The sequence below is a fragment of the Ascidiella aspersa genome, chromosome 5 (assembly GCF_963924565.1).
Source record: "Ascidiella aspersa chromosome 5, kaAscAspe10.2, whole genome shotgun sequence".
Classification (NCBI taxonomy): Eukaryota; Metazoa; Chordata; class Ascidiacea; order Phlebobranchia; family Ascidiidae; genus Ascidiella; species Ascidiella aspersa.
The window spans coordinates 617,605-630,456 of NC_139451.1; positions in this window are offsets into that span (position 1 = coordinate 617,605).

The window sequence follows — 12,852 nt, forward strand, 5'->3', positions numbered from 1 at the left end:
GCGCACGAATTCCTAGAACACCCGCATATCTGGAGGATTACTCCCATTAAACACCAGAATGAGAGTCTTAACCCTGTTAGCAATATGTTTATTATGTCATAATTTATGCGCATCACTTGTGCAACCTTACCCGTATGCAACCCTCAATCAAAAAAAGGCTGAATATGATATCCAATCTTCACTTCCGTGTCATAGACACACACCTAATACTATAAAACGGTGCCGTGTTGCCGTATACTAACCAGATCACCATTTTCTAAAAATCCCAATGGACACGTGCCAACGCATAGTGACTAAAGTTCAAACAACCCACTACTTTTTCGGTGCAAAAACGCACTCTGAAACAAGTGACTATGATAACACGCCATCAACCATTGAATGCGACCTATGGAATAAAATTCTAAATGCAAATAACATTGGAAAATTACAACCAAATATAGAAGGCGTATTTTAAAACACACAGCCGCCCAAAGTATAAATATGGCCGACCACTAATCACGAAACTGTCATCAATGCCTTATTAACGCGCTCTACAATTCTATATGACCATCAGAACGATAAAATAATATCACCCTACCAAGAATTAACACATTGTAATGTTCCAAGCGGACACTGCGAGTTAAACCATATCAGCTTCATATGGCAACCCCCTCGCAACTTAAAATGCCCACAAATAAAATTTGTGCAAAATACAACATTGTCGTAACACTTCTCTGACGAAAGCATACCGTTCCGTTTAGAAATAAAAAGCCTTTCTATTTCAATACATCATTGGGCCCCATGTTCAGCAAAATCTCAATGCGTCGATCGCGACGCCATTTGTGGTTTCAGCGATTTCGTCATGATACCATACGACTGCGAACTTCACTCATTTAAGGGTGTATCCCACCTCGCAGAAAGAAGCAATGTACCAAAACTTTTCCTGGCTTATCTCCAGGAGTTACAAGACGATTTTTCTGACACAATAAAATCGCAAGCAAGCCAAATAAATATCGAGTGCAAACTTCAACGTCTCATATCCTTAAGCTTAAAAAATCAAGCTGCGATATTTCCTTCGCAGATATTATCAATCTTAACTGGGACAAAAGTTCGCTACACGTACAGGTGACGGATAGCTTGTTCGCCTGAAAAGTTACGCTTAAAGCGGTCTCTAGGTTACGGTGACTATTTGGCCACAAGACCACTTTAGGAAAAAGTAGGAAATCGTGAGTCCCACAAATTCCATAACTACAATTGTTAAACATTTCAGTGTTGCCGCTTCATTAGTGCGTTTTCATGCGGCTGTAATGTAATTTCTTCCTAGAAATGCGCGCTAACATAAGAAGTACATGAAAGCATTATATTGGTGAAAATAACACGAGCAAAAACACACAGCGGCAACACAATAAGATATTGTTTTTCAAACGAGCTTACTTTAGATCTGATTAGTGTGATTAGCAAATATATGTAATTACTCCATCCCAGAAATACTGTGTGGAGTGTTTTCTGTGTTAGACCAGAAGCATGCACACACATATGTGTGTTTACAACTGTGATCTAGTCCTTCTGAAGCTGCTTTTTTTCAAACGATTACGCATTACGGTTTACGTATAATTAGTACACCGAAAGCCGTCGCAGACTCACCGATTCTGTTGATCTATGATGCAAGCAGGGCAGAGGTTCGAACTCACAACCTCGGTCATATCGGGACCGTTGCTCTACCAACTGAGCCGTTGCTCTACCAACTGGTGAATGGCTTTTTGATAATTACTGAAAATGCTTAAATGTCTTTTCATGCATTTGTGTTTTCATGCTTATATTTTTTTAAAGACAAAAAATAAATCTAATCATTTTTGTTATCAATGTAGATATTGTGTCATTTTTGCTGTTAATTTTTCCGAATTTACGTATTAATTATTATCTACTGTCCCCTTTTTAGGCGATGAAATATGTTCGGCCTAATTCACACGAATGTACAAAACACCAAATCTAAATTGACTTGTTATCACATTTATACAACTCCCAAAACTAAAGCATTGAGCCTTTAATTCTTTCACCAAACGCATCTCGCTCAATTGATTAGCAGAGGTTGATTCCTAAACCACGATAGACCGATAGTTTTGACCTGTCGTTGTAAATTGCTATTTGACTAAAACCAGGTCGCTCTTATATTAGCATCTGATCACGTCAACAGTATTTAATTTGTTTCCAGAGCCTATTGTGTAACCTAGGAAAGGTTAGTAAGAGCTTATTATATAAACGGTCCTCACAAAAACACAGAATGCATAAAACGCTAGCGATCCAATGAAATATGCACCAAATATCTTGTGATTTCTGTTGTAAAAGAATCATAATTCAAATTCATCAGTCTAAGTTTAATTTGCAAACATTTAAAATTATGTTTTGAATGTTTTTTTTATTCCAGACATGTTTTTTTTGCTTAAATCCACTTTTTTATTTTTATTTAATAAAACTGTAGTTGTTCGGATTTTCGACGGTTTGAAATATATTGCTGTATTTTTACTCATGTCACTTTTTGCTCATCTGAAATTAAAAAAAAAAACAATTGTTATTTACTCTTAAAAATATTGTATTGCCGTTTTTTTTATTTTTTTGTATTATTATCTGTAAACAAGATCGTTTAAAAAACATAATCCTATTGTGTTGCTGTGTTTTTGCTCGTGTTATTTTCACCAATATAATGTTTTCATGTACTTTTATGTTAATTAATAGACATTTTAAGTTCTAGCTTTAGATTCTCCGCTCACTAGATGTCTGTTCTGCAAAACAAAATTAATCTTCACAGTTAACATTTTCAAAAATGAAAAAAAAAAGATTTCAAAAGTTTATTAAAAATATAAACTCGTGCTACTTCACAACGCCGCAACTGAATTACTATTCACCCTCTACTGTTGCACTTAAGTCCATAATATTTAAAAGTGAACAAAGAGAATCTCACTTGCCAGCTTCACTCCATACAGAAAATGTACAAGCAGGGCTAGCATCTGAAAAGAAAAGAAAACACGCTTTGGTGAGAGGGACTAGAGTTGGATCAATTACCTGGTTTCGGTTTGCTTTTAATTATAATATAACTGTTAAAACATGAACTTTTTTTTTTCGGGAAATTTAAAGGAAATATGACAAATAGTTTACGTTACTCGTAACTCTGTTTTTGATTATATTATGTAGAAGCCATTTTGTCATATTGTGTTTACACAGAGAATTTTTGTTTTAATCGATGTGTCGTAACGGAAAATTTTCAGTAAAAATCTATGGCCTAAATTCTTTGTAACCATATTCTAATGTTTACGTTACTCCTTGTGCAAACGATAAGCGGAAAGTTTTCGGTAAAATTCCGTTACGTAGATTTCTTGCAACCACATAATATTTGCAGCGAATTTGCAAAATTCAAATTGTTGACACCAATTTTTATGCGTCAAGGTATTTACATCCGTTTTTTGTATATGTTTCAAAACACCGCGGTCTGAACATTAGTCGGTTTCCCCGGTTGTGTGATTTTCAAACTGTTGACATTTTAACTGGAGGCAGAGGCTGTTTCGCAATCGCATTTTGACGTAAAATTTGTATGTTTCGCGTCAGAAATAAGTGTGAAAAAGGTTTAAACCACGCCTTGTTATCACGTGATATTTTGTTAAGTATTATAAGAATTAATGACGTAAATCTTTCTTTATCGCAGAAATTTTCTTAACTGATTCTCGTCTATAAATAGCGTGTTCAATCAATATAAAATGGCTTTTATAGCTACTACTCAGACAGCAAACTCGAGTGCTTTTGTGACTGAACCAGATAGAGGCTACTCACCCGAACCGCAGCAAGCGGACAGAACAGGGTTTGTACGCCGAGAACCAGAGTTCTCGCCAATCAGTTCTGCAAGCTCAGATTCAAGCAGAAATTCTCCTGCCCAGAAGGTACGTAAACCCTTCGTTAATCTTGATAGACTTCAAGCATCTACTTCAGCAGCTGCTAATCATACAGCGAAAATACAATTGAGCAAGGCATCTCGAGGTCCAAGAACTCCACCTTTGATTAGACGAATTTCAGGATCCAGATCGCCCATAAGATCTAGATCACCATCAAGCAGAAGATCACAATCAAGCAGAAGATCACCACCAATAAGAAGATATCCATCGGAAAGAAGAAACAATTACAGAAGAAATAGCCACGAACGTTCCCCGGAATCCGAAGATTCTTACGAACTGTATCTCCCGCCAGCTCCAAGACCTTCGTGGCGAATCCACGTCCCGTTTAGTGCAGGCACATCAAGAGAGCAAATTGCTTCCGATCGGCTACTTGAAAATCAGGAATCTTGCCCTTTTGTCGATTCTTATTTCAAAGCTCGTGCAGTAACTACCAACAAATCAGACTTCAAAACGGATCTTTTGAGGCCATTATCAAGAGGACGGCCTTTGACCATTTTGCTATTCCTAGCATCAGAGAATTCCGGCATATCAGCAATATAGACAATCTTGGAATTGTGGCTGTGCATTCTCTGCAAGCCAACAACGAACCAGGAGACGTGTTCGTGTGGCGATCAAGTCATACTCCAACATCTATTGAAGGCAAGGTCTTAACAGAGACGTTCTTGGCATTAAGAATATTCCTTAGTGTTCCATTACGTCTTGTAACAAGTCTTGTTTCTTCAATTAGAAGATTAAAAAAGTAAAAATTTAGCAAGTAACAGAAACATTAAAATATTAAGCTAATTTATGATTTGCCGTTGGTCCAATTATAACCTTGACTCGGCAAGTGATTGTGTCTTTTTTTAAACAAGTTTATATCAATTAATTTTGCGGGTAATTTAATGTAGAATTGTCACAAAAGAATAGTCGAAAAGTTTGTACAACTCGATAAAAGAAACAAGAACATTTGCTAATCTTCCTTTTTCGTAAATAATTTATACTGTTTTTTACAAATCTCTTTTAAACTGTTTTAATGTACAAAAAATCTTTGTTGGCCTCATGGGTTCAAAATGAACATTAGTGTAAGGATAATTGTCACGTTGTTAGTGAATTGTGTTAATCCAGTTTAATCAGAAACAACAGAAGTCTTTATCTGTTATAATTTACATAAACTTATACCACAGTTGCATGTGCAACTTAATTCGAATGAATATATAAAACAATATTGTTATATAAAGCAAGTAAATATGATAACGATGATAATAAACATATTAGCATAGTAAGCAAATGTAACGTAAAGACGAACAAGCTGTAATACAAAGACTGGAGCTCCCTACTGCTCGAAGCACGGACAAACTAAGATTAAAGTCACGTGAGCCCAACACATAAATTAAAGCGCATGAGAGAAAGGAAAACATAGAATACTTAAACAATTTAGATAACTTAACAAACTCATCATTGTTTTTTTTTAATTGTTTAATAGTTTTCCATTTTGCAAAACCATAGACAGATGAACTGCAGATGCCCCTTTCTTCGTAAGGCAATCAGCAAGTTGTTCTTTGGTATCTATCCATGATATCGAAGTGATTTGCTTTTGTGTAATCATTTCCCTTAATGAGCTGATGTCTATTTTTAAACGTTTGTCGTCAACGTTTTTTGTAGAATACACAGAAGAAAATAGGGAGTGGTTGTCCGTAACACCTTCTATTGGCAAGCTTTCATGTGAATGATCTTTGTAAAGGACCTCATTCCACAGTGACCTCAGAAAGATTGCTGCATCAAGGCCATCTGACATCGCTAAGGTTTCAGCAGCTAATGTACTTCGAACAACTCTTCTGATCCTCTTTGACTTCCAGCTCAATAAATTACAAGATCCATTTTGGCCCACCAAAAACGCAAGATAAACACATTGGCTGCCACCATGCATTAGATTAGCAAACGCTGTATCTGTAAATACAACTAGCTTCAAGTTCTTAATATCTCCAAGATCAGCATATTTCAAATTAATATGGTTGCTTTGTGTTTTGCGTATTATCTTGTTGCATTCAAGAAGATCACTCAATACATTTCTTAAAATTGGTTGCCAGCAAACAAACATCAAAACTGATGTCCGGCCTGGTTTGAGTTGCAACCCAAAGCAACATTCCAATTTTTGAACGAAGAGCTTTCTTTTCTAAAGTATTTAATTCACATGTATGCTGTTGCTTCCGTTCATTTGAAATTGGAATTTCCTGTAACACAGCCACATACTTTTGCTGGTTCACACTAATTAGATCGCTTGTCTGATCTAACTCAAGTCCAATATACTTAAAGCAATGTTCATCTTCCTTTCCAATAGAGAACGTTTGCCGAATGTTGTTTATCACCGAATTCTCAAATTCAGTAGAGCCTGCCCATAAAAAATCATCAACATAGACAGATACAAACCCAAATAACGACTTGTCATTAAACCATAAAAATATTGCACGGTCTAACAAACACAGTTTAGCTCTACATGATAACATAAACTTCTTTACTCTTTCATACCATGACCGTGAAGCATCCACAAGTCCATAAACACATTTCCTTAGTTTCCAAATAATACCTGTTGAGCAGTTTGCCTCCTTAGGCGGTTTAAGATAAACATTTCTATCTAAGCTTTCCCCTTGTAAAAAGGCAGTTTTAATATCAATAGATTTTAATTTCCAACCTTTTTGTTTTGCAACACAAAATAGAACTCTCAATCCATCTTTGGAGCACGTTGGAGAATCCTTGTCAAGTTCTTCTCGATTGTGCTCTTCGAAACCACGTGCAACCAATCTTGCCTTTGGTTTCAATCTAAACGCTGTGTCCTTTAATGTGCAAACCCACCTGACAGACAAACACTTTTGATTATTAGAAGGGACTTCATCATATACTGCATTTCTTTTCCAACTATTTAGTTCATCCACTTTCACTTCTTTGAAAGAGAAATCCGTGTAATAAACTTCATCCACATCAACGGGTTCTGAATCTGGCTTTGGAATTAACCGTGATTCAGCATTTTGCTCAGATACTAGTTCAAAGCCCGTAACATTTTCCAGATTTAACCAGGTCTTAGTACCCTTAACATTACTTGGAATGCAATACTCTATATTATATGCATTCTTGTATTTGCCCTTTGCTTTACCAGCACGACTTAGCACTTTAGCTTGGCACATATGTCCATCATGGACAAACTGAATTCTCTTACTCAAGAGTGAGGTGTCTTTGGACAACAATTCAGTACCTGTTGTAACATTATCTACTGTGCTTCTTTTTTCCACATCGGGAATAGAATCTTCATCACTTGATGAAGAATATTCTTGACTTTCGTCTTCTTCATTACATGGCTTTTTCGGTTCTGCAACCTCAACTGGAACAGCAGGACTGTGTGCATCGCTATGTTTATTTACATGTTGCACCCGACATGTATGTACCCTTACATACTGACCACCATGCCTAATTAAAACAATAGGACCATCTTGGCCTAAAACATGTGCAGGTCCATGCCAAACATGGGTATTTTCTCTCTTATAATACACTTTGTCTCCCACTTTGAAAGCACCATTACTTGACCTTGTTTGTTTTCTTAATGCTCTTCGAATTTTCTCTGAAGACTCAGCTAAAACAAAGTCTCGGCGTGCTGCATGTAATGCAGAAATGTGCATGCCAATATCAAAACTTGTCGTCTGACCCTCTAACGCAGGAAGAGAGTCCTCGAGTACAGAAGGTAAGTTAACATTCTGGCCGAATACAAGTTGACATGAGCTAAAACCATTATTAGTTATAAGTGAATTTTTAGCACTTAATGCCCAAGCGAGAGCCGTTTCCCAATCACATTTAACATCTGATTTTATTTTGCACAGTATCTCAGACAAAACTAGGTTATGTCTTTCGCACAAACCATTTGACCATGGTGAGTAAGCAGCTGTAGTTAAAATATTAATATTAAAATTCTCACACATGTCATGAAACTCTGCATTGTTAAATTCCAATCCATTGTCACTTAAAACCTTCTTAGGTGCACCAAATATACTAATCCAGTTCTTAAGAAAACACTTAACGATAGTAGATGACCTTTTGTTCATGATCACTACAGCACTACTAAATCGAGAAAACATATCAATAAAATGTAAATACCATACGTTTGGTTCCAATTGATGTAAATCCATTGCAACTGTTTCGTTGAACTTTTCAGACCAAGAAAAGCCTACAACTGGTCTCGCTGGAGGCTTTTTGTGCATCTTGCAGATATCACATGAGTTTATGACTTGTTCAAGCACATCAGAATACTCCGGAATCCATTTGTCAGCATTTTTTAACAATCTTTCTAAATTAGTTACAGATGCATGTCCAAACTGGATGTGTAGCTTCTTTATAGCTTTTATTCTAGTAGCCCTGGACAGGTCATTTGAAAGTAAAACATCTTTATGCTTGTGTGACATACTACAGCCAGGACTGATGTCAATACAGTAATGGCCACTTGAAGTAAGAAGTAGATTAACCCATTTTTTAAATATAAAGGCTTTATCTTGCTGCAGATCAATTACAGTACCAGCTCTCTTTAGTGAAGCCTTACTTAACAACAATGGAATATTATCAGAAATAATTGATGCATTCATAAAACAATGTCTACCAGCAATTTTCGCAGGAATAATTGCTCGTTTTGCTGAAGAAACCTTCCTTCCATCACCAAATTTAAAAACTGTGTTGTTGGAAAACTGCCTAATTTGTTTTTTAGAAGGTACATCAAGAGAATTCACATAATTATCAAACCATTTATTATCATATACAGTTTTGCTACATGCTGTATCAATAATAGCTGACGTCACTGTTTCTGCCACAAATATTTCATTTTTATCCAAACCAGTCATTAAAATTAAATTAACTTCTTCACTTCCTTCCTCCCATTCTTCAACAGCCCTGTCCAGTGAATCAGTCAGTTGAATTTTGTTTCTTTTTAATAAAACCAGGTTGCTTCCCTCCATGATTCTTGTATTGTTTAGTGACAAATGCTTCACTCTTCACTTTAATGCTTGAACTAGAATCAATGTTATTCGAAAAGATCCTTTTTAGAGCACTCTTCATGTTGGCATATGTAAGATAGCTGGCAAAGGTCAATGCCATTTGTCTTTCATGTTCACTTAAACATGCCCCGTCAAGTAGTATGAATGCTAAGACTGCATCGGGTAATTTCATATCGTGGGTGCTCATTATCTGAGAGCAATGTTCAAACTCAATGAGATAGTCATTCATAGATAACTCATTTTTCTGCAAAGAGATAAAAAGTGTGTATGCACTATATGCATCATCATTCTTTTCACTTTTAAAGGCTATGTCAAGTTGTTCTAACAGTCTTGCCATACCTTCATCAGAATGTAAATCTGCTGTGGTCAGGTTGGAAACAGCCTTTTCCGCCTTTTCATGACCATCCAAAGCCTCAAGCACAACCATGATTGCCTGATCTTTCTTTGCAAATGATGTGACCAGTTGCCACATTTCTAGTTTGTTTCTCCAAGAAACATATGGAATATCAACCCTAAACTTGGGTGGGTCCTTCTTTGAACTTCTTGACATTCTTTAGCACTGTAGACTTGGTATAAGAAATCCTCTGCTACCAATGTTAATCCAGTTTAATCAGAAAAAACAGAAGTCTTTATCTGTTATAATTTACATAAACTTATACCACACTTGCATGTGCAACTTAATTCGAATGAATATATAAAACAATAATGTTATATAAAGCAAGTAAATATGATAACGATAATAATAAACATATTAGCATAGTAAGCAAATGTAACGTAAAGATCAACAAGCTGTAATACAAAGACTGGAGCTCCCTACTGCTTGAAGCACGGACAAACTAAGATTAAAGTAACGTGAGCCCAACACATAAATTAAAGCGCATGAGAGAAAGGAAAACATAGAATACTTAAACAATTTAGATAACTTAACAAATTGGATTTTAATGCAATGACAAAAATGTCCTGCGTTGTTTTTTAGTGTACGGCAAGAAAATAAACCTTGATGTTTATCTTAAACCGCCTAACATTGCTTAATAACAAACATTGTATTCATCGCAGCTATATTAACAATACATTTGGAAGACGCCTTACTCAAGTATATTGAAACACCTGCATCCACTTTCAAACAATTATTGCAGGGGATAGGATTTGTAGAACATTGTCCGGCTTCTGAAATTTTGTTAAGTCTGCAAAACCGCAAATTTATAATGTGAGGGAATGTAACATTTAAACTTTTAGGCGCCTTAGGCAGTTTGATCATAAAAGTTTAAAATTAAAGTGAAATGGGCATTTACAAAATTAAAAGTGCAATTTAAAGCTGAGTGTAAAAATAAGAAGACCTTCCCATATTTTTGTCTATTATAAGGCAAATACATCAAAAAAAAAAAAAAAAAAATGTTAAAAAGTTTTAAAATTGAAATTTATTGGAAGAAAGTCATTCTTATTCGAGTTTTAGTTAAAGTTATTGTTTTCGCTAGTTTTACAAACCTAACCTAAGATAACTAAACTAACCCAAGCTAGATGACTAAAAAACTAAACAGTTGTATTTTTTACCCAATCTTATATGAAATAATAGAAAATACTTCATATATTGCTTTGATGGACCCGAAGCAACCAGACAAGCAGTTCACGTGCAAGTGCAGAAAACAGCATCTCACCAACCCCGTGTCGCAGCTGGTCATGGTTTGTGTTATGGGCAGGCAAGCCCCAACCACACCATTTGCGATAAGCTCAACGTCAGTGGTTCTTAACCTGGAGGCGCCAATTCTTGAGATCTACCCAATGTTTAAACTTTTGTAACGATTTAATTTGGTCCCATGTTGCGTTTGTTGATAATTCTGCCTGTATGTTGTTCTATGCTTTACTGCAAAATAACACATGTGTATCTAAGTAACCGAGGAAAAATGGTTCAGGATTTTGCGATTTGCAAACTTTTGGACTGCTAACGTTTAATAGTTTCTTGGTTTTTATATTTATCTGCCACTAACTATAGATTAGGGCTGTGTTTAGTCAGAACAGTGTGATATGTCAAAAGGGTTGGGCGCTATACCACCTCCACAATGTGTTTTTGCCAACTTTAACAATAAAACTGCGAAAATGTTTTGCGCTCATTTCATATATTCACAACTGTTTAGCGCCGGGGTTCTCAGACTTTTTGCGCGCATTTGTAATTTTACTTGTATTATGGTCATTGCATTGTGTGTCACCACATATTTTAAAACACGTTTTATGCAATGTTTAATGTTTGCGCTCCGGGCGACATTTTGACGTGGGTTCGGTGCAGCTTTAACTGTGAGTCAATGTCCTCACAAGATGTTTGTCAAAATCAGATGAAAATTAACATATCGAGCACGGGCAATTTTTTGTATGCCCAGTCAGGTCTCCTATATTAAAGTTTAACCATTTCAAACCAAATAAACACAAATTTTTTAAGAGTTAACTTTTGTATGTTTATCATTGATATGTTATCGAAAAATACCGCTTTTGGCATGATATAATCAAGATCTAAGGGGGGCGCAAGGCACAGGGCAATTATCAGAGGTGGGCGCGGTAGAAAATGATTAAGAACCACTGTTCTACGTCGGCAGGAACAAGTAGGCCTGATCAAACGCCTTATTTCTTAACATCACTATGACTCAGTCTATCTCCAAAGTAAACAATAGGTAGTAAGTCCCCCCGTTTATAGGATTTCGACTTATTTGGCCATATTAAGTAAACGAGTCAAAATTTAGAATGTTTAGAAAATATAAAGTGACAGTTTTAAAAAGGCCTAAACAACCCTATTCCCACTATTGTAAGAAAAAGTATGGAAAATAGTCCTTCCAAATGATTTGTTTATAGTTTTTAAAAAATACCTAAATTATGATGTTTACGTAAGTAAGAAAGGGCAATCGGTTATCGTTATTTTAAGTATTCATTGAGGCAGGTCGGTGTTTAAGGACTTTTTTGTATTTCGGTATAATCCTGGATTTTACATGCTGGAAAATATTTGATGCTATTCTACCTTTTACGTTCCAAACTTCCTACTGCGTTGGACACCAGTCAAAATAAACCGGTTCCGTATATTTCCGAGGGACAAATATGAAATGCGTTAATTATTATCGAATGTATAAAGAAATTCGTAAACAAAATGTTTTATTTTGCGGCAAAATAAAACACAGCTTTTTAACTCTACTTTAACGGTACTGCAATTCGCTATCATTAAAAAGCTATGTTTTGCAATTTTACACTGATTGTTTGCAAATACTAAAGCTAAAGCTGAGCAAAGCGCCAGGTGAGTATAATATTATTTACAAAATAATAAAATGGGAAAGTTGATAATATTTAACATTGAACTCGCCAAACTATTTCCTCATAATTGTAAAAATAAACTGCAAAAAATTGCTAAAAATTTCTATTGTGCTTGCAGTTTTCTGCGTAGTACTTTAATTTTAACAACGCAAATTTAAAAAATAACTTATAATCGACAGCAATTTTTTGCCTTGTTTAAAAAGCTGCAACGAAAACAAGTGTCGCCGTAGATTCAAAAAACTTTTCATCCATTTCTCTTTTTTTGTAAATAATGAGCACAATAGTCACCATTTTAACTGACAGAACGTTTACTTGTAGCGTTTATGACCAGCCGTCTTGTTTCTGCTCCTTTATTGGTTTTGAGTATTGCGTTATAACTCAGTCAGTTGCTGCTCGAAACGGTTTGCTAGAATATTTATTTGTGTGTAGAATATTTATTTGTGTTCGAAGCGGCAGTTCATAGCAAACGCTAAATAAAAAAGTTCAAACTTTCGCGCAAAAATCCATAACTTAATTTCCTAACAAAACAAAATCGAAACATTCAAAAAAATCACAACATGAATGTAAGAGTCGCATATAATTGGGTGAAGAGCCGCGTGTTGGCCACCCCTGTTATATGATAAGCTCTTACAACGACA